This window comes from Scyliorhinus torazame, chromosome 24 (genome assembly GCF_047496885.1).
Source record: "Scyliorhinus torazame isolate Kashiwa2021f chromosome 24, sScyTor2.1, whole genome shotgun sequence".
NCBI lineage: Eukaryota > Metazoa > Chordata > Chondrichthyes > Carcharhiniformes > Scyliorhinidae > Scyliorhinus > Scyliorhinus torazame.
Window position 1 is genome coordinate 9,242,015 of NC_092730.1, and position 15,000 is coordinate 9,257,014.

A 15,000-nucleotide genomic window follows, 5' to 3' on the forward strand; every position below is an offset into this window, starting at 1 on the left:
CGCGGTACAGGCTGGAACTCTGGCTGAATGTGGGCCGGGGGGGGGGGGGGGGGGGGGGCTGGTTCAGAGAGGCTGTAGTCGGCCCAGAGGCTCTCCTCCCCTACAAGCTGGTCACTGCTGGGGTCTGACCTGCCCTCATTGTAACTAGGTCAGATCAGGGCCTACCAGGACGCCCCTGCCTTCAGTCACAGCCCAGCTCTGTCCCACACCTCCCACCCCGGGTGACACTTCCCTTAAACCGACCCCCAACATTGACTATCCGACTGCGTGAGGCATCGCAGCCCAGCCCCAAGAACAAAGAACAAGAAATGTACAGCACAGGAACAGGCCCTTCGGCCCTCCAAGCCCCTGCCGACCATGCTGCCCGACTAAACTACAACCTTCTACACTTCCTGGGTCCGTATCCCTCTATTCCCATCCTATTCATCTATTTGTCAAGATGCCCCTTAAATGTCACTATCGTCCCTGCTTCCACCACCTCCTCCGGCAGCGAGTTCCAGGCACCCACTACCCTCTGTGTAAAAAACTTGCCTCGTACATCTCCTCTAAACCTTGCCCCTCTCACCTTAAACCCATGCCCCCTAGTAATTGACCCCTCTACTCTGGGGAAAAGCCTCTGACTATCCACTCTGTCTATGCCCCTCATAATCTTGTGGACCTCTATCTGGTCGCCCCTCAACCTCCGTCGTTCCAGTGAGAACAAACCGAGTTTATTCAACCGCTCCTCAAAGCTAATGCCCTCCATACCAGGCAACATTCTGGTAAATCTCTTCTGCACTCTCTCTAAAGCCTCCACATCCTTCTGGTAGTGTGGCGACCAGAATTGAACACTATTCACTGGCTGTAAAACTCTCCAAACGATTCACGTTCGAATTTCCGCTCTCGGGCGGGAAGCTCTGTGAAATAAAAGAGCCCCCCCCTCTCCCCGCCCTCCCCTCATCCCACCCACCGTAGCTAAGATGCAGTTAGGATACATCTCAGGTATCTCGTAACCTCTCACTGGGTATAATGGAGAGATACCCCACCTCTTAGTGCATCATTTGCCGTGTAATTGGTAACGAACAGGGTCTCTAAGGTACTGCCACACGGAGTTAATTATTTAACAGAGGTCCCCAGTGTGGCTGTGTCAGTTTACATGGAGATTAACTGTTTATGATTCATCACACACCTCGGAGCTCTTGGGACTGTCAGCTCTTCAGAATTGTACAGTTAAAATTTGCATCTTCTGGGTAAATTCATTAATTCCGTCGCAGGAACAGGAGGAGGCCCATTCAGCCCCCTGCTCGAGCCTGTTACACAGGAACAGGAGGAGGCCCATTCAGCCCCTCGAGCCTGTTACACAGGAACAGGAGGAGGCCCATTCAGCCCCCTCCTCGAGCCTGTTACACAGGAACAGGAGGATCCCATTCAGCCCCCTTCTCGAGCCTGTTACACAGGAACAGGAGGAGGCCCATTCAGCCCCCTCCTCGAGCCTGTTACACAGGAACAGGAGGAGGCCCATTCAGCCCCCTCCTCGAGCCTGTTACACAGGAACAGGAGGAATCCCATTCAGCCCCCTCCTCGAGTCTGTTACACAGGAACAGGAGGAGGCCCATTCAGCCCCCTCCTCGAGCCTGTTACACAGGAACAGGAGGAGGACCATTCCGCCCCCTCCTCGGGCCTGTTACACAGCAACAGGAGGATCCCATTCAGCCCCCTCCTCGAGCCTGTTACACAGGAACAGGAGGAGGCCCATTCAGCCCCCTCCTCGAGCCTGTTACACAGGAACAGGAGGAGGCCCATTCAGCCCCCTCCTCGAGCCTGTTACACAGGAACAGGAAGAGGCCCATTCAGCCCCCTCCTCGAGCCTGTTACACAGGAACAGGAGGATCCCATTCATTCAGCCCCCTTCTCGAGCCTGTTACACAGGAACAAGAGGAGGCCCATTCAGCCCCCTCCTCGAGCCTGTTACACAGGAACAGGAGGAGGCCCATTCAGCCCCCTCCTCGAGCCTGTTACACAGGAACAGGAGGAATCCCATTCAGCCCCCTCCTCGAGTCTGTTACACAGGAACAGGAGGAGGCCCATTCAGCCCCCTCCTCGAGCCTGTTACACAGGAACAGGAGGAGGCCCATTCAGCCCCCTCCTCGAGTCTGTTACACAGGAACAGGAGGTGCCCATTCAGCCCCCTCCTCGAGCCTGTTGTACAGGAACAGGAGGAGGCCCATTCAGCCCCCTCCTTGAGCCTGTTACACAGGAACAGGAGGAGGCCCATTCAGCCTCCTCGAGCCTGTTACACAGGAACAGGAGTAGGCCCATTCAGCCCCCTCCTCGAGCCTGTTACACAGGAACAGGAGGAGGCCCATTCAGCCCCCTCCTCGAGCCTGTTACACAGCAACAGGAGGAGGCCCATTCAGCCCCCTCCTCGAGCCTGTTACACAGGAACAGGAGGAGCCCATTCAGCCCCCTCCTCCTCGGGCCTGTTACACAGGAACAGGAGGAGGCCTATTCAGCCCCCTCCTCTAGCCTGTTACACAGGAACAGGAGGAGGCCCATTCAGCCCCCTCCTCGAGCCTGTTACACAGGAACAGGAGGAGGCCCATTCAGCCCCTTCCTCGAGCCTGTTACACAGGAACAGGAGGAGGCCCATTCAGCCTCCTCGAGCCTGTTACACAGGAACAGGAGTAGGCCCATTCAGCCCCCTCCTCGAGCCTGTTACACAGGAACAGGAGGAGGCCCATTCATCCCCCTCCTCGAGTCTGTTACACAGGAACAGGAGGAGGCCCATTCAGCCCCCTCCTCGAGTCTGTTACACAGGAACAGGAGGAGGCCCATTTAGCCCCCTCCTCGAGCCTGTTACACAGGAACAGGAGGAGGCCCATTTAGCCCCCTCCTCGAGCCTGTTACACAGGAACAGGAGGAGGCCCATTCAGCCCCCTCCTCGAGCCTGTTACACAGGAACAGGAGGAGGCCCATTCAGCCCCCTCCTCTAGCCTGTTACACAGTAACAGGAGGAGGCCCATTCAGCCCCCTCGTCGAGCCTGTTACACAGGAACAGGATGAGGCCCATTCAGCCCCCTCCTCGAGCCTCTTACACGGGAACAGGAGGAGGTCCATTCAGCCCCCTCCTCTAGCCTGTTACACAGGAACAGGAGGAGGCCCATTCAGCCCCCTCGTCGAGCCTGTTACACAGGAACAGGAGGAGGCCCATTCAGCCCCCTCCTCTAACCTGTTACACAGGAACAGGAGGAGGTCCATTCAGCTCCCTCCTTGAGCCTGTTACACATGAACAGGAGGAGGTCATTCAACACCTTCTGCATCTACTCCCTCCACCACCGATGCACAGTAGCAGCCGTGTGTCCCGTCTACAAGATGCACTGCAGTAACTCACCAAGGTTCTAGCTGATACCTGGGAACCCCCCACCACCTGGAGGCTCCCCTCCGAGTCACTCACCGCCCCGACTGGGAAATATATCGGCCGTTCCTTCACTGTCGCCGGGGCAACACCCTGGAACTCCCTCCCTATCAGCACAGGGGGTGTACCTACACCGCACGGGACTGCGGCGGGTTCAAGATGGCGGCTCACCCACCACCTTCTCGAGGGGCAATTAGGGATGGGCAGTAAGGAAAGGATGTGAATTGGGCTGTACAAATGTAAGTTTTATTTATTTCTCCCTGCCCTCCCCACTTCGAATGGCAATGTCGTCGCCAGCGGCTGCAATGACACCCTCTGACCAGTGCGGGGCTCTGCGTGACATGTTTACATAAAAAATGACCACTGTAAATTGCAGAGTTACGGGAGGGGGGGGGGGGTGCGGAAGTGGAGATGGATGGTGGGGTTTAGACACCTCGGGTTCATCTTTAAGAATGAACTGTTTCTTGAAAGATAGTTGGCGTGTGAGAGGATTGATTAGGGGCAGCAGGGTAGCACAGTGGTTAGCACCGTTGCTTCACAGCGCCAGGTTCGATTCCCGGCTTGGGTCACTGTCTGTGCGGAGTCTGCACGTCCTCCCCCGTGTCTGCGTGGGTTTCCTCCGGGTGCTCCGGTTTCCTCCCACAAGCCCCGAAAGACGTGCTTGTTAGGGTGAATTGGACATTCTGAATTCTCTCAGTGTCCCCGAACAGGCGCCGGAATGTGGTGACTAGGGGCTTTTCACAGTAACCTCATTGCAGCGTTAATGTAAGCCTGCTTGTGACAGTAAAGATTATTATTACTGGGAAAATGCAGGATTCAGCCGTTCTCAGGCTCCAGTCCGGACTGACCCTGCGGCTGAGTCAGTAACAGCTCCAGTCTTTAGATTTCAGTCCACATTGGAATATACTGGGCTGTGTCTGCAGAGGGAGGGAAGCTGAGCTGAACAAACTCCCCCTCCGAGCGACAAGGCAGCTGGATCTCACAGCGTGGCCCGAGCTTGAAGCAGTTCCGGAGAGAGAGAGAAAGTGTCGCTCGAATTGCAGCATTTTGCAATCAGGGGGGGCATGTGTCACCACCCAGCCCCTCTCTGCACCTTCACTCAGATGTAGATGGCGGAGGGGGGGGGGGGGGGCGGTGATGGGAATAGGGACGAAAGAGAGAGAGAAGGCACACAAGATGCAGCAATCCTTTCATTTGCCACTGGGGGATTCGGACAGGAATCAAGCAAGATAATCTGTGTTTCAGGAATTGTGACAGCGCGAGGCTGCAGCTCGTGAGTATGTTTCTGTTTACCGTTCCAAATTGCCCCCTCTGTTTCCGCTCTGCCTGCTTCCCAATTCCGCGATGGTCACACTGCATCGAGTCAATTTCACATTAATTACATCGTATCTCATTAATCCCATGCTCGCCACATTGTATTCGGTCAATTGTGTAGCAGCCTCATTGCATCTGGTTAATTTTACATTGATGGCATTGTATCTAGTCAATTTCCTAGTCAATTTCATGTTGCATTGTATCTAGTCAATTTCATGTTAGTTACATTGTATTCCTCCAGTTCTATGATAGTTTCATTGTTATCTAATTAATTCCATGCTAGTCACATTGTATTTAGAACAATTTCATGTTACATTGTATCTAGTCAATTTCATGTTACATTGTATTCCACTAGTTCTCTGCTAGTTACATTGTATCTAATTAATTCCAAGCTAGTCACATTGTATTTAGATCAATTTCATGTTACATTGTATTCCGCTAGTTACATTGTATCTAATCAATTTCATGCTAGTTACATTGTATTCCTCCAGTTCTATGATAGTTTCATTGTTATCTAATTTATTCCATGCTAGTCACATTGTATTTAGAACAATTTCATGTTACATTGTATCCCACCAGTTTTGTGCTAGTTACATTATATGTAATCAATTTCATGTTAGTTACATTGTACTCCAATAGTTCTATGCTAGTTACATTGTATCTAATCAATTTCATGCTAGTTACATTGTATTCCACTAGTTCTGTGCTAGTTACATTGTATCTAATCAATTTCATGCTAGTTACATTGCATTCCTCCAGTTCTCTGCTGGTTACATTGCATTTAAATCAATTTCATGTTAGTTACATTGTATTCCTCTAGTTCTATGCTAGTTTCATTGCATCTAATTAATTTTATGCTAGTTACATCATATTCCACTAGTTCTATGCTAACTACATTGTATCTAATTAATTTCATGTTAGTAACATTGTAGTCCTCTAGTTCTATGCTAGTTACATAGTATCTAATCAATTTCATGCTAGTTACATTGTATTCCACAAGTTCTATGCTAACTATATTGTATCTAATTAATTTCATGCTAGTTACACTGCATTCCCGTAGTTCTGTGCTAGTTACATTGTATCTAATTAATTTCATGTTAGTTACATTGTATTCCACTAGTTCTATGCTAACTATATTGTATCTAATTAATTTCATGCTAGTTACATTGTATTCCTGTAATTCTGTGCTAGTTACATTGTATCTAATCAATTTCATGCTAGTTACATTTGTATTGCACCAGCTAGTAACTTGGTACCTAATTGTTATTATGCATCTTTTTTACATCCGTTGCTGTTGTCATTGGTATGTCCTGTGATATCAGTTTTTGTTTGTTGTGTATATTCGTATTTAACTGCTGTTAGTTCGAATTCTATCCTGTTATTTCTATATTTAGCTAGCTGCTCAATTTTCTGAGGTCATACCGTATTTTAAACTTTAAAAAATGTTATATATTAAAGATTAACTTGACTTATTAACTTTATTAACAGCGTGTTTCGACGACCTTTTCGTGGTCAAGTTACCGCATCTTTTTGGCGACGAGAATAAAGTAATTCGAGTTTCAGCCGTTCAATAGGAAGATTTGCTAAGTTTTACGGACAAGTCGGCACTGCTATTGTGCCCTGCTTGAGTTTACCAGTACGTTTTCTCGAGAGAACGAGAGCTGGACTGAATATGTGGAAAGGTTGGAACACTTTTTTTCTTGGCAAATGGCATCGCGAGGGAGTGCTGAATTCTCATTAGTGAGTGTGGGGCGAAGACATACAGCAGGTGAGAAATTTACTGACACCGCAGAAACCGGGGTGGGGGGGGGGGGGGGTTGGGGGCATTTGATTTGCGGATTTAGTTACACTCATTCAGAATCACCACAGCCCCAAGCCCCCCCGTGATTGTGCAACGTTTCAAATTCCACAGTCAATTCCGGAAGGCAGGGCAGCTTGTGGCTCACTTTGTTGCTGAATTGCGGCAGCTCTCCGAACATTGCGAGTTTTGGGGCAGGTTTGGAAGACATGCTTCGGGACAGGCTAGTGTGTGGCATTGACGAGGACAGCATTCCGCGGGCGTTTGCTGGGAGAAGCGACACGTTTCGGAAGGCTCCGGAAAAAAGATGTTTGGAAGGCCAATGACGCCACGCAAGTGGGTGCCCTGCATCAAGTAAAGGAGGAAGCTGGAGGCAGTGGAGTGTTTTAGGTGTGGAGGATCACACTATGTGAATCATTAGAGGTAGACAATGCATATAGCAGCCAAGAAGGGCGGCATGGCTCCTGGTGGTAAAAGAGAAGGAGGCTAGTCTACTTGAACTATTGGTTTGCTTTGTTTTGGCTGTTTGGCCCCTTGTTCCGCACCGTAACCAATCACTGTTTGTCGATGTACCATTTGTCAATGTTCTCTGCTGATTAGTCTTGTGTCTACTGTGTACGTACTGTGTACGTTCCCTCGGCCGCAGAGAAACACTTTTCACTGTACTTCGGTACGCGTGACAATAAATAAAATTAAAATCAGATCAAAAAATCAAATCAAAGACAAACTGGGAACATTACTGGGCACCACGGTTAAGTTGTTCGTCGATCCTCAGGCTACTCCTCGCCTTTTTTGAACTGAGGACAGCGCCCTGCACCTTGAGAGGCAAAGAGGAGGAGGAGTTGACGGAATCACCAGTGTTACCGCACAGATCACAGAGCAGTCGCAAAGCTCCTGAAGTCTGATGTACAATTAAGGCATTAGTGTCATTGTATTTCTGTCTTCAAAGGGGATTAAAGTTTAAGGGGGGGGGGGAGAAGTGCCATACAATGTTATTATTATACATCTTATTTAAATCCACTGTTGAAATCATCTGTAAGTGCAGTGACGGCATTAGTTGTTAGCTGTATTTGTTACATTTAACTGGCGTTAGTTCGAATTCTATTCCGTTCCTGCTATTTCGATGTTTAACCAGCCGCTCCAGTTTTTGAATCCAGGCTGCATGTTAAACTTTGTTACTTTAATATATTAAAGAAGATAAACTTGATCACATTGTATCTAATCAGTTTCATACTAGTTACATTGTATTCCATCAGTTCCACATTAGTTACAATGTCTTCAGTTAATTTCATTCTAGTTACAGTGTATCTAGTCAGTCCCACTCCAGATACATTGTAACTAGGCGATTTCATGTCAGTTACATTGTATCTAGTCAGTCCCACTCCAGATACATTGTAACTAGGCGATTTCATGTCAGTTACATTGTATCTAGTCAGTCCCACTCCAGATACATTGTAACTAGGCGATTTCATGTCAGTTACATTGTATCCAGCTAGTCCCACTCCAGATACATTGTAACTAGGCGATTTCATGTCAGTTACAGTGTATCTAGTCAGTCCCACTCCAGATACATTGTAACTAGGTGATTTCATGTCAGTTACAGTGTATCTAGTCAGTCCCTCTCCAGATACATTGGAACTAGGCGATTTCATGTCAGTTACAGTGTATCTAGTCAGTCCCTCTCCAGATACATTGTAACTAGGCGATTTCATGTCAGTTACATTGTATCTAGTCAGTCCCACTCCAGTTACATTGTAACTAGGCGATTTCATGTCAGTTACATTGTATCCAGCTAGTCCCACTCCAGATACATTGTAACTAGGCGATTTCATGTCAGTTACATTGTATCTAGTCAGTCCCGCTCCAGATACATTGTAACTAGGCGATTTCATGTCAGTTACATTGTATCTAGTCAGTCCCACTCCAGATACATTGTAACTAGGCGATTTCATGTCAGTTACATTGTATCTAGTCAGTCCCGCTCCAGATACATTGTAACTAGGCGATTTCATGTCAGTTACATTGTATCCAGCTAGTCCCACTCCAGATACATTGTAACTAGGCGATTTCATGTCAGTTACATTGTATCCAGCTAGTCACACTCCAGATACATTGTAACTAGGCGATTTCATGTCAGTTACATTGTATCTAGTCAGTCCCACTCCAGATATATTGTAACTAGGCGATTTCATGTCAGTTACATTGTATCCAGCTAGTCCCACTCCAGATACAATGTAACTAGGCGATTTCATGTCAGTTACATTGTATCTGGCCAGTCCCACTCCAGATACATTGTAACTAGGCGATTTCATGTCAGTTACATTGTATCCAGTCAGTCCCGCTCCAGATACATTGTAACGAGACAATTTCATGTCAGTTACATTGTGTCCAGCTAGTCCCACTCCAGATACATTGTAACTAGGCGATTTCATCTCAGTTACATTGTATCTAGTCAGTCCCACTCCAGATATATTGTAACTAGGCGATTTCATGTCAGTTACATTGTATCCAGCTAGTCCCACTCCAGATACATTGTAACTAGGCGATTTCATGTCAGTTACATTGTATCTGGCCAGTCCCACTCCAGATACATTGTAACTAGGCGATTTCATGTCAGTTACATTGTATCTAGTCAGTCCCACTCCAGATACATTGTAACTAGGCGATTTCATGTCAGTTACATTGTATCCAGTCAGTCCCGCTCCAGATACATTGTAACGAGACAATTTCATGTCAGTTACATTGTATCTGGCCAGTCCCACTCCAGATACATTGTAACTAGGCGATTTCAGTTTAGTTACAGTGTATCTAGTCAGTCCCTCTCCAGATACATTGTAACTAGGCGATTTCATGTCAGTTACATTGTATCCAGCCAGTCCCACTCCAGATACATTGTAACTAGGCGATTTCATGTCAGTTACATTGTATCTAGTCAGTCCCACTCCAGTTACATTGGAACTAGGCGATTTCATGTCAGTTACATTGTATCTAGTCAGTCCCACTCCAGATACATTGTAACTAGGCGATTTCATGTCAGTTACATTGTATCCAGTCAGTCCCGCTCCAGATACATTGTAACTAGGCGATTTCATGTCAGTTACATTGTATCCAGCTAGTCCCACACCAGATACATTGTAACTAGGCGATTTCATGTCAGTTACATTGTATCCAGTCAGTCCCACTCCAGATACATTGTAACTAGGCGATTTCATGTCAGTTACATTGTATCTAGTCAGTCCCGCTCCAGATACATTGTAACGAGACAATTTCATGTCAGTTACATTGTATCTGGCCAGTCCCACTCCAGATACATTGTAACTAGGTGATTTCATGTCAGTTACATTGTATCTAGTCAGTCCCACTCCAGATACATTGTAACTAGGTGATTTCATGTCAGTTACATTGTATCTGGCCAGTCCCACTCCAGATACATTGTAACTAGGTGATTTCATGTCAGTTACATTGTATCTAGTCAGTCCCGCTCCAGATACATTGTAACTAGGCGATTTCATGTCAGTTACATTGTATCTAGTCAGTCCCACTCCAGATACATTGTAACTAGGCGATTTCATGTCAGTTACATTGTATCCAGCTAGTCCCACTCCAGATACATTGTAACTAGGCGATTTCATGTCAGTTACATTGTATCTAGTCAGTCCCGCTCCAGATACATTGTAACTAGGTGATTTCATGTCAGTTACATTGTATCTGGCCAGTCCCACTCCAGATACATTGTAACTAGGTGATTTCATGTCAGTTACATTGTATCTAGTCAGTCCCGCTCCAGATACATTGTAACTAGGCGATTTCATGTCAGTTACATTGTATCCAGTCAGTCCCACTCCAGATACATTGTAACTAGGCGATTTCATGTCAGTTACATTGTATCCAGCTAGTCCCACTCCAGATACATTGTAACTAGGCGATTTCATGTCAGTTACATTGTATCTAGTCAGTCCCACTCCAGATACATTGTAACTAGGCGATTTCATGTCAGTTACAGTGTATCTAGTCAGTCCCACTCCAGATACATTGTAACTAGGTAATTTCATGTCAGTTACATTGTATCCAGTCAGTCCCACTCCAGATACATTGTAACTAGGCGATTTCATGTCAGTTACATTGTATCCAGTCAGTCCCACTCCAGATACATTGTAACTAGGCGATTTCATGTCAGTTACAGTGTATCTAGTCAGTCCCACTCCAGATACATTGTAACTAGGCGATTTCATGTCAGTTACATTGTATCTAGTCAGTCCCACTCCAGATACATTGTAACTAGGTAATTTCATGTTAGTTACATTGTATCTGGCCAGTCCCGCTCCAGATACATTGTATCTAGGCGATTTCATGTCAGTTACATTGTATCCAGTCAGTCCCACTCCAGATACATTGTAACTAGGCGATTTCATGTCAGTTACATTGTATCCAGTCAGTCCCACTCCAGATACATTGTAACTAGGCGATTTCATGTCAGTTACATTGTATCTAGTCAGTCCCACTCCAGATACATTGTAACTAGGTGATTTCATGTCAGTTACATTGTATCCAGTCAGTCCCACTCCAGATACATTGTAACTAGGTGATTTCATGTCAGTTACATTGTATCTAGTCAGTCCCACTCCAGATACATTGTAACTAGGTGATTTCATGTCAGTTACATTGTATCCAGTCAGTCCCACTCCAGATACATTGTAACTAGGCGATTTCATGTCAGTTACATTGTATCTAGTCAGTCCCACTCCAGATACATTGTAACTAGGTGATTTCATGTCAGTTACAGTGTATCTAGTCAGTCCCACTCCAGATACATTGTAACTAGGTGATTTCATGTCAGTTACATTGTATCTAGTCAGTCCCACTCCAGATACATTGTAACTAGGTGATTTCATGTCAGTTACAGTGTATCTAGTCAGTCCCACTCCAGATACATTGTAACTAGGCGATTTCATGTCAGTTACATTGTATCCAGTCAGTCCCACTCCAGATACATTGTAACTAGGCGATTTCATGTCAGTTACATTGTATCCAGCTAGTCCCACTCCAGATACATTGTAACTAGGCGATTTCATGTCAGTTACATTGTATCCAGTCAGTCCCACTCCAGATACATTGTATCTATGTTCTATACCTGCTACATCTATGTTCTATACCTGCTACAGTAGTGAACTCGCCAACATTGAGGGCATTTAAAAGTTTATTGGATAAACATATGGATGATAATGGCATAGTGTAGGTTAGATGGCTTTTGTTTCGGTGCAACATCGTGGGCCGAAGGGCCTGTACTGCGCTGTATTGTTCTATGTTCTATGTTCTAACTAGGCGATTTCATGTCAGTTACATTGTATCTGGCCAGTCCCACTCCAGATACATTGTAACTAGGTGATTTCATGTCAGTTACATTGTATCTGGCCAGTCCCACTCCAGATACATTGTAACTAGGTGATTTCATGTCAGTTACATTGTATCTAGTCAGTCCCACTCCAGATACATTGTAACTAGGTGATTTCATGTCAGTTACATTGTATCTGGCCAGTCCCACTCCAGATACATTGTAACTAGGTGATTTCATGTCAGTTACATTGTATCTAGTCAGTCCCACTTCAGATACATTGTAACTAGGTGATTTCATGTCAGTTACATTGTATCTGGCCAGTCCCACTCCAGATACATTGTAACTAGGTGATTTCATGTCAGTTACATTGTATCTAGTCAGTCCCGCTCCAGATACATTGTAACTAGGCGATTTCATGTCAGTTACATTGTATCTGGCCAGTCCCACTCCAGATACATTGTAACGAGACAATTTCATGTCAGTTACATTGTATCTAGTCAGTCCCACTCCAGATACATTGTAACTAGGCGATTTCATGTTAGTTACATTGTATCTAGTCAGTCCCACTCCAGATACATTGTAACGAGACAATTTCATGTCAGTGACATTGTATCTAGTCAGTCCCGCTCCAGATACATTGTAACTAGGCGATTTCATGTCAGTTACATTGTATCTAGTCAGTCCCGCTCCAGATACATTGTAACTAGGCGATTTCATGTCAGTTACATTGTATCCAGTCAGTCCCACTCCAGATACATTGTAACGAGACAATTTCATGTCAGTTACATTGTATCTAGTCAGTCCCACTCCAGATACATTGTAACGAGACAATTTCATGTCAGTTACATTGTATCCAGTCAGTCCCACTCCAGATACATTGTAACTAGGCGATTTCATGTCAGTTACATTGTATCTGGCCAGTCCCACTCCAGATACATTGTAACTAGGCGATTTCATGCCAGTTACATTGTATCTAGTCAGTCCCACTCCAGATACATTGTAACTAGGCGATTTCATGCCAGTTACATTGTATCTGGCCAGTCCCACTCCAGATACATTGTAACTAGGCGATTTCATGTCAGTTACATTGTGCCTCTGATGTGGAGATGCCGGCGTTGGACTGGGTTGAGCACAGTGAGAAGTCTTACACCAGGTTGAAGTCCAACAGGTTTGTTTTGAATCACTAGCTTTCGGAGCGCTGCTCCTTCCTCAGGTGGACCGCGCCTCCCCTTTTTCGAAGGATTGAAAACTGGTTAAGTGGCACATAGCAGAGAGTGGGGATCAGGGGGTCGCCCCCGGCTTGGCAAGCTGTGATGAATGGGCCACTGTGAGGACGGGTGGATGGGCCCCAGCTATTTGCAATCTATATCAATGAATTGGATGCGGGGATTATATGTAAGATGTCCAAGTTTGCCGGTGACACCACACTAGGTGGGAATGAGAAGGTGCAAAGAGGCTTCGAGGAGGTTTGGTGTGATAAAGAGAAATGCAGAGCATTTCTTAAATGGTGATGTATCGGGAGATGTTGATGGCCCTGAGTGGCTAAAGGCTAAAGTGTATCGAGTAATTAGGAAGGACAAAGATATGGGGCGTGATTCTCCGACCCCCCCCACCGGGTCGGAGAATCGCCGGGGGCCGGCGTGAATCCCGCCTCCACCGTGTCCCGAATTCTCCGCCACCGGAGATTCGGCGGGGGCGGGTATCGCGCCGGTCGGCGGGAATCCCCCAGCGATTATCCGGCCCGCGATGGTCCGAAGTCCCGCCGCTGTCCACCCTCGCCAGCCGGCGTGGATTGAACCACCTTTGGGACGGCGGGACAAGGCGGCGCGGGCGGGCTCCGGGGTCCTGGGGAGGGGCGCGGGGCGATCTGGCCCCGGGGGGTGCCCCCGCGGTGGCCTGGCCCGCGATCGGGGCCCACCGATCCGCGGGCAGGCCTGTGCCGTGGGGGCACTTTTTCCCGACCGCCTCCGCCACGGTCTCCACCATGGCGGAGGCGGAAGAGACCCCCCCCCCACTGCGCCTGCGCGGGGATGCCGTGAGCGGCCGCTGACGCTCCCGCGCATGCGCCGCCCGGCAAAGTCAGTTTCGCGCCAGCTGGCGGGACGGAAATCAGTCCGGCTCGGGCCTAGCCCCTCACGGTGAGGGCTCGGCCGCTCAAGGTGCGGAAACGTCCGCACCTTTGGGGCGGCGCGATGCCGGACTGAGTCGCGCCATTTTTGGCGCCGGTCGGCGGATATCGCGCCGATATCGGAGAATCCCGCCCATGGTGGCTGTAAGGATCCTTCCTGTTGATTCTCCGATCTCCCCTTTCCGATATTTTGCTGATATACTTTTTGATCCACAGATGATTAATGGACATGCGTCTTTAAGTCAAGCAGCAGAATTCAGAGGGTACAGGAGGGAACACTGTGCTGGTCGGCACCTGAGAGAGAGAGTTGGGGTGGGGCTCGGTTTGATTGGTTGGCCATGAATAGGGCACAAAGACCGTACTGTGCCCGGTAACAGGCGGCGATTGGATCCTATCCCAGTGCAATGATTTTCGGAGACCCGAGGACTTTCAGTCTATCTCCTGAAAGCACAACGAGAGGGTCTCTCTGTCTCTCTCACCGCCTCTCTCTGTCGGTCTCTCTCTCTCTGTCTCTCTCACCGCCTCTCTCTGTTGGTCTCTCTCTCTCTATCTCTCCGTCTCTCTGTCTCTCTCACCGCCTCTCTCTGTCGGTCTCTCTCTCTCTATCTCTCCGTCTCTCTGTCTCTCCGTCTCTCTATCTCTCCGTCTCTCTGTCTCTCTCACCGCCTCTCTCTGTCGGTCTCTCTCTATCTCTCCGTCTCTCTGTCTCTCTCACCGCCTCTCTCTGTCGGTCTCTCTCTCTCTATCTCTCCGTCTCTCTGTCTCTCTCACCGCCTCTCTCTGTCGGTCTCTCTCTCTCTATCTCTCCGTCTCTCTCACCGCCTCTCTCTGTCGGTCTCTCTCTCTCTATCTCTCCGTCTCTCTGTCTCTCTCACCGCCTCTCTCTGTCGGTCTCTCTCTCTCTCTATCTCTCTGTCTCTCTCTCTCTGTCTCTCTCACCGCCTCTCTCTGTCGGTCTCTCTCTCTCTATCTCTCCGTCTCTCTGTCTCTCTCACCGCCTCTCTCTGTCAGTCTCTCTCTCTCTCTATCTC

General features: G+C 47.7%; 2 protein-coding genes across 3 annotated transcripts in view; one reads left to right on the plus strand and one right to left on the minus strand.

The window, feature by feature from the left end:
- slc8a4a (solute carrier family 8 member 4a) overlaps positions 1-15,000 on the minus strand; it is a 903,507-nt gene that overhangs the window by 132,592 nt on the left and 755,915 nt on the right.
- Positions 4,518-15,000, plus strand: part of LOC140399870 (sodium/potassium/calcium exchanger 3-like) — a 224,263-nt gene continuing 213,780 nt past the window's right edge. The window contains exons 1-2 of one of the 2 annotated variants that reach the window (XM_072489337.1): positions 4,518-4,671; positions 6,197-6,476. The gene's annotated coding sequence lies outside the window, so the exon portion shown is untranslated. The remainder of the gene's footprint in view (positions 4,672-6,196; positions 6,477-15,000) is intronic. The other variant, XM_072489336.1, reaches the window with a different exon arrangement.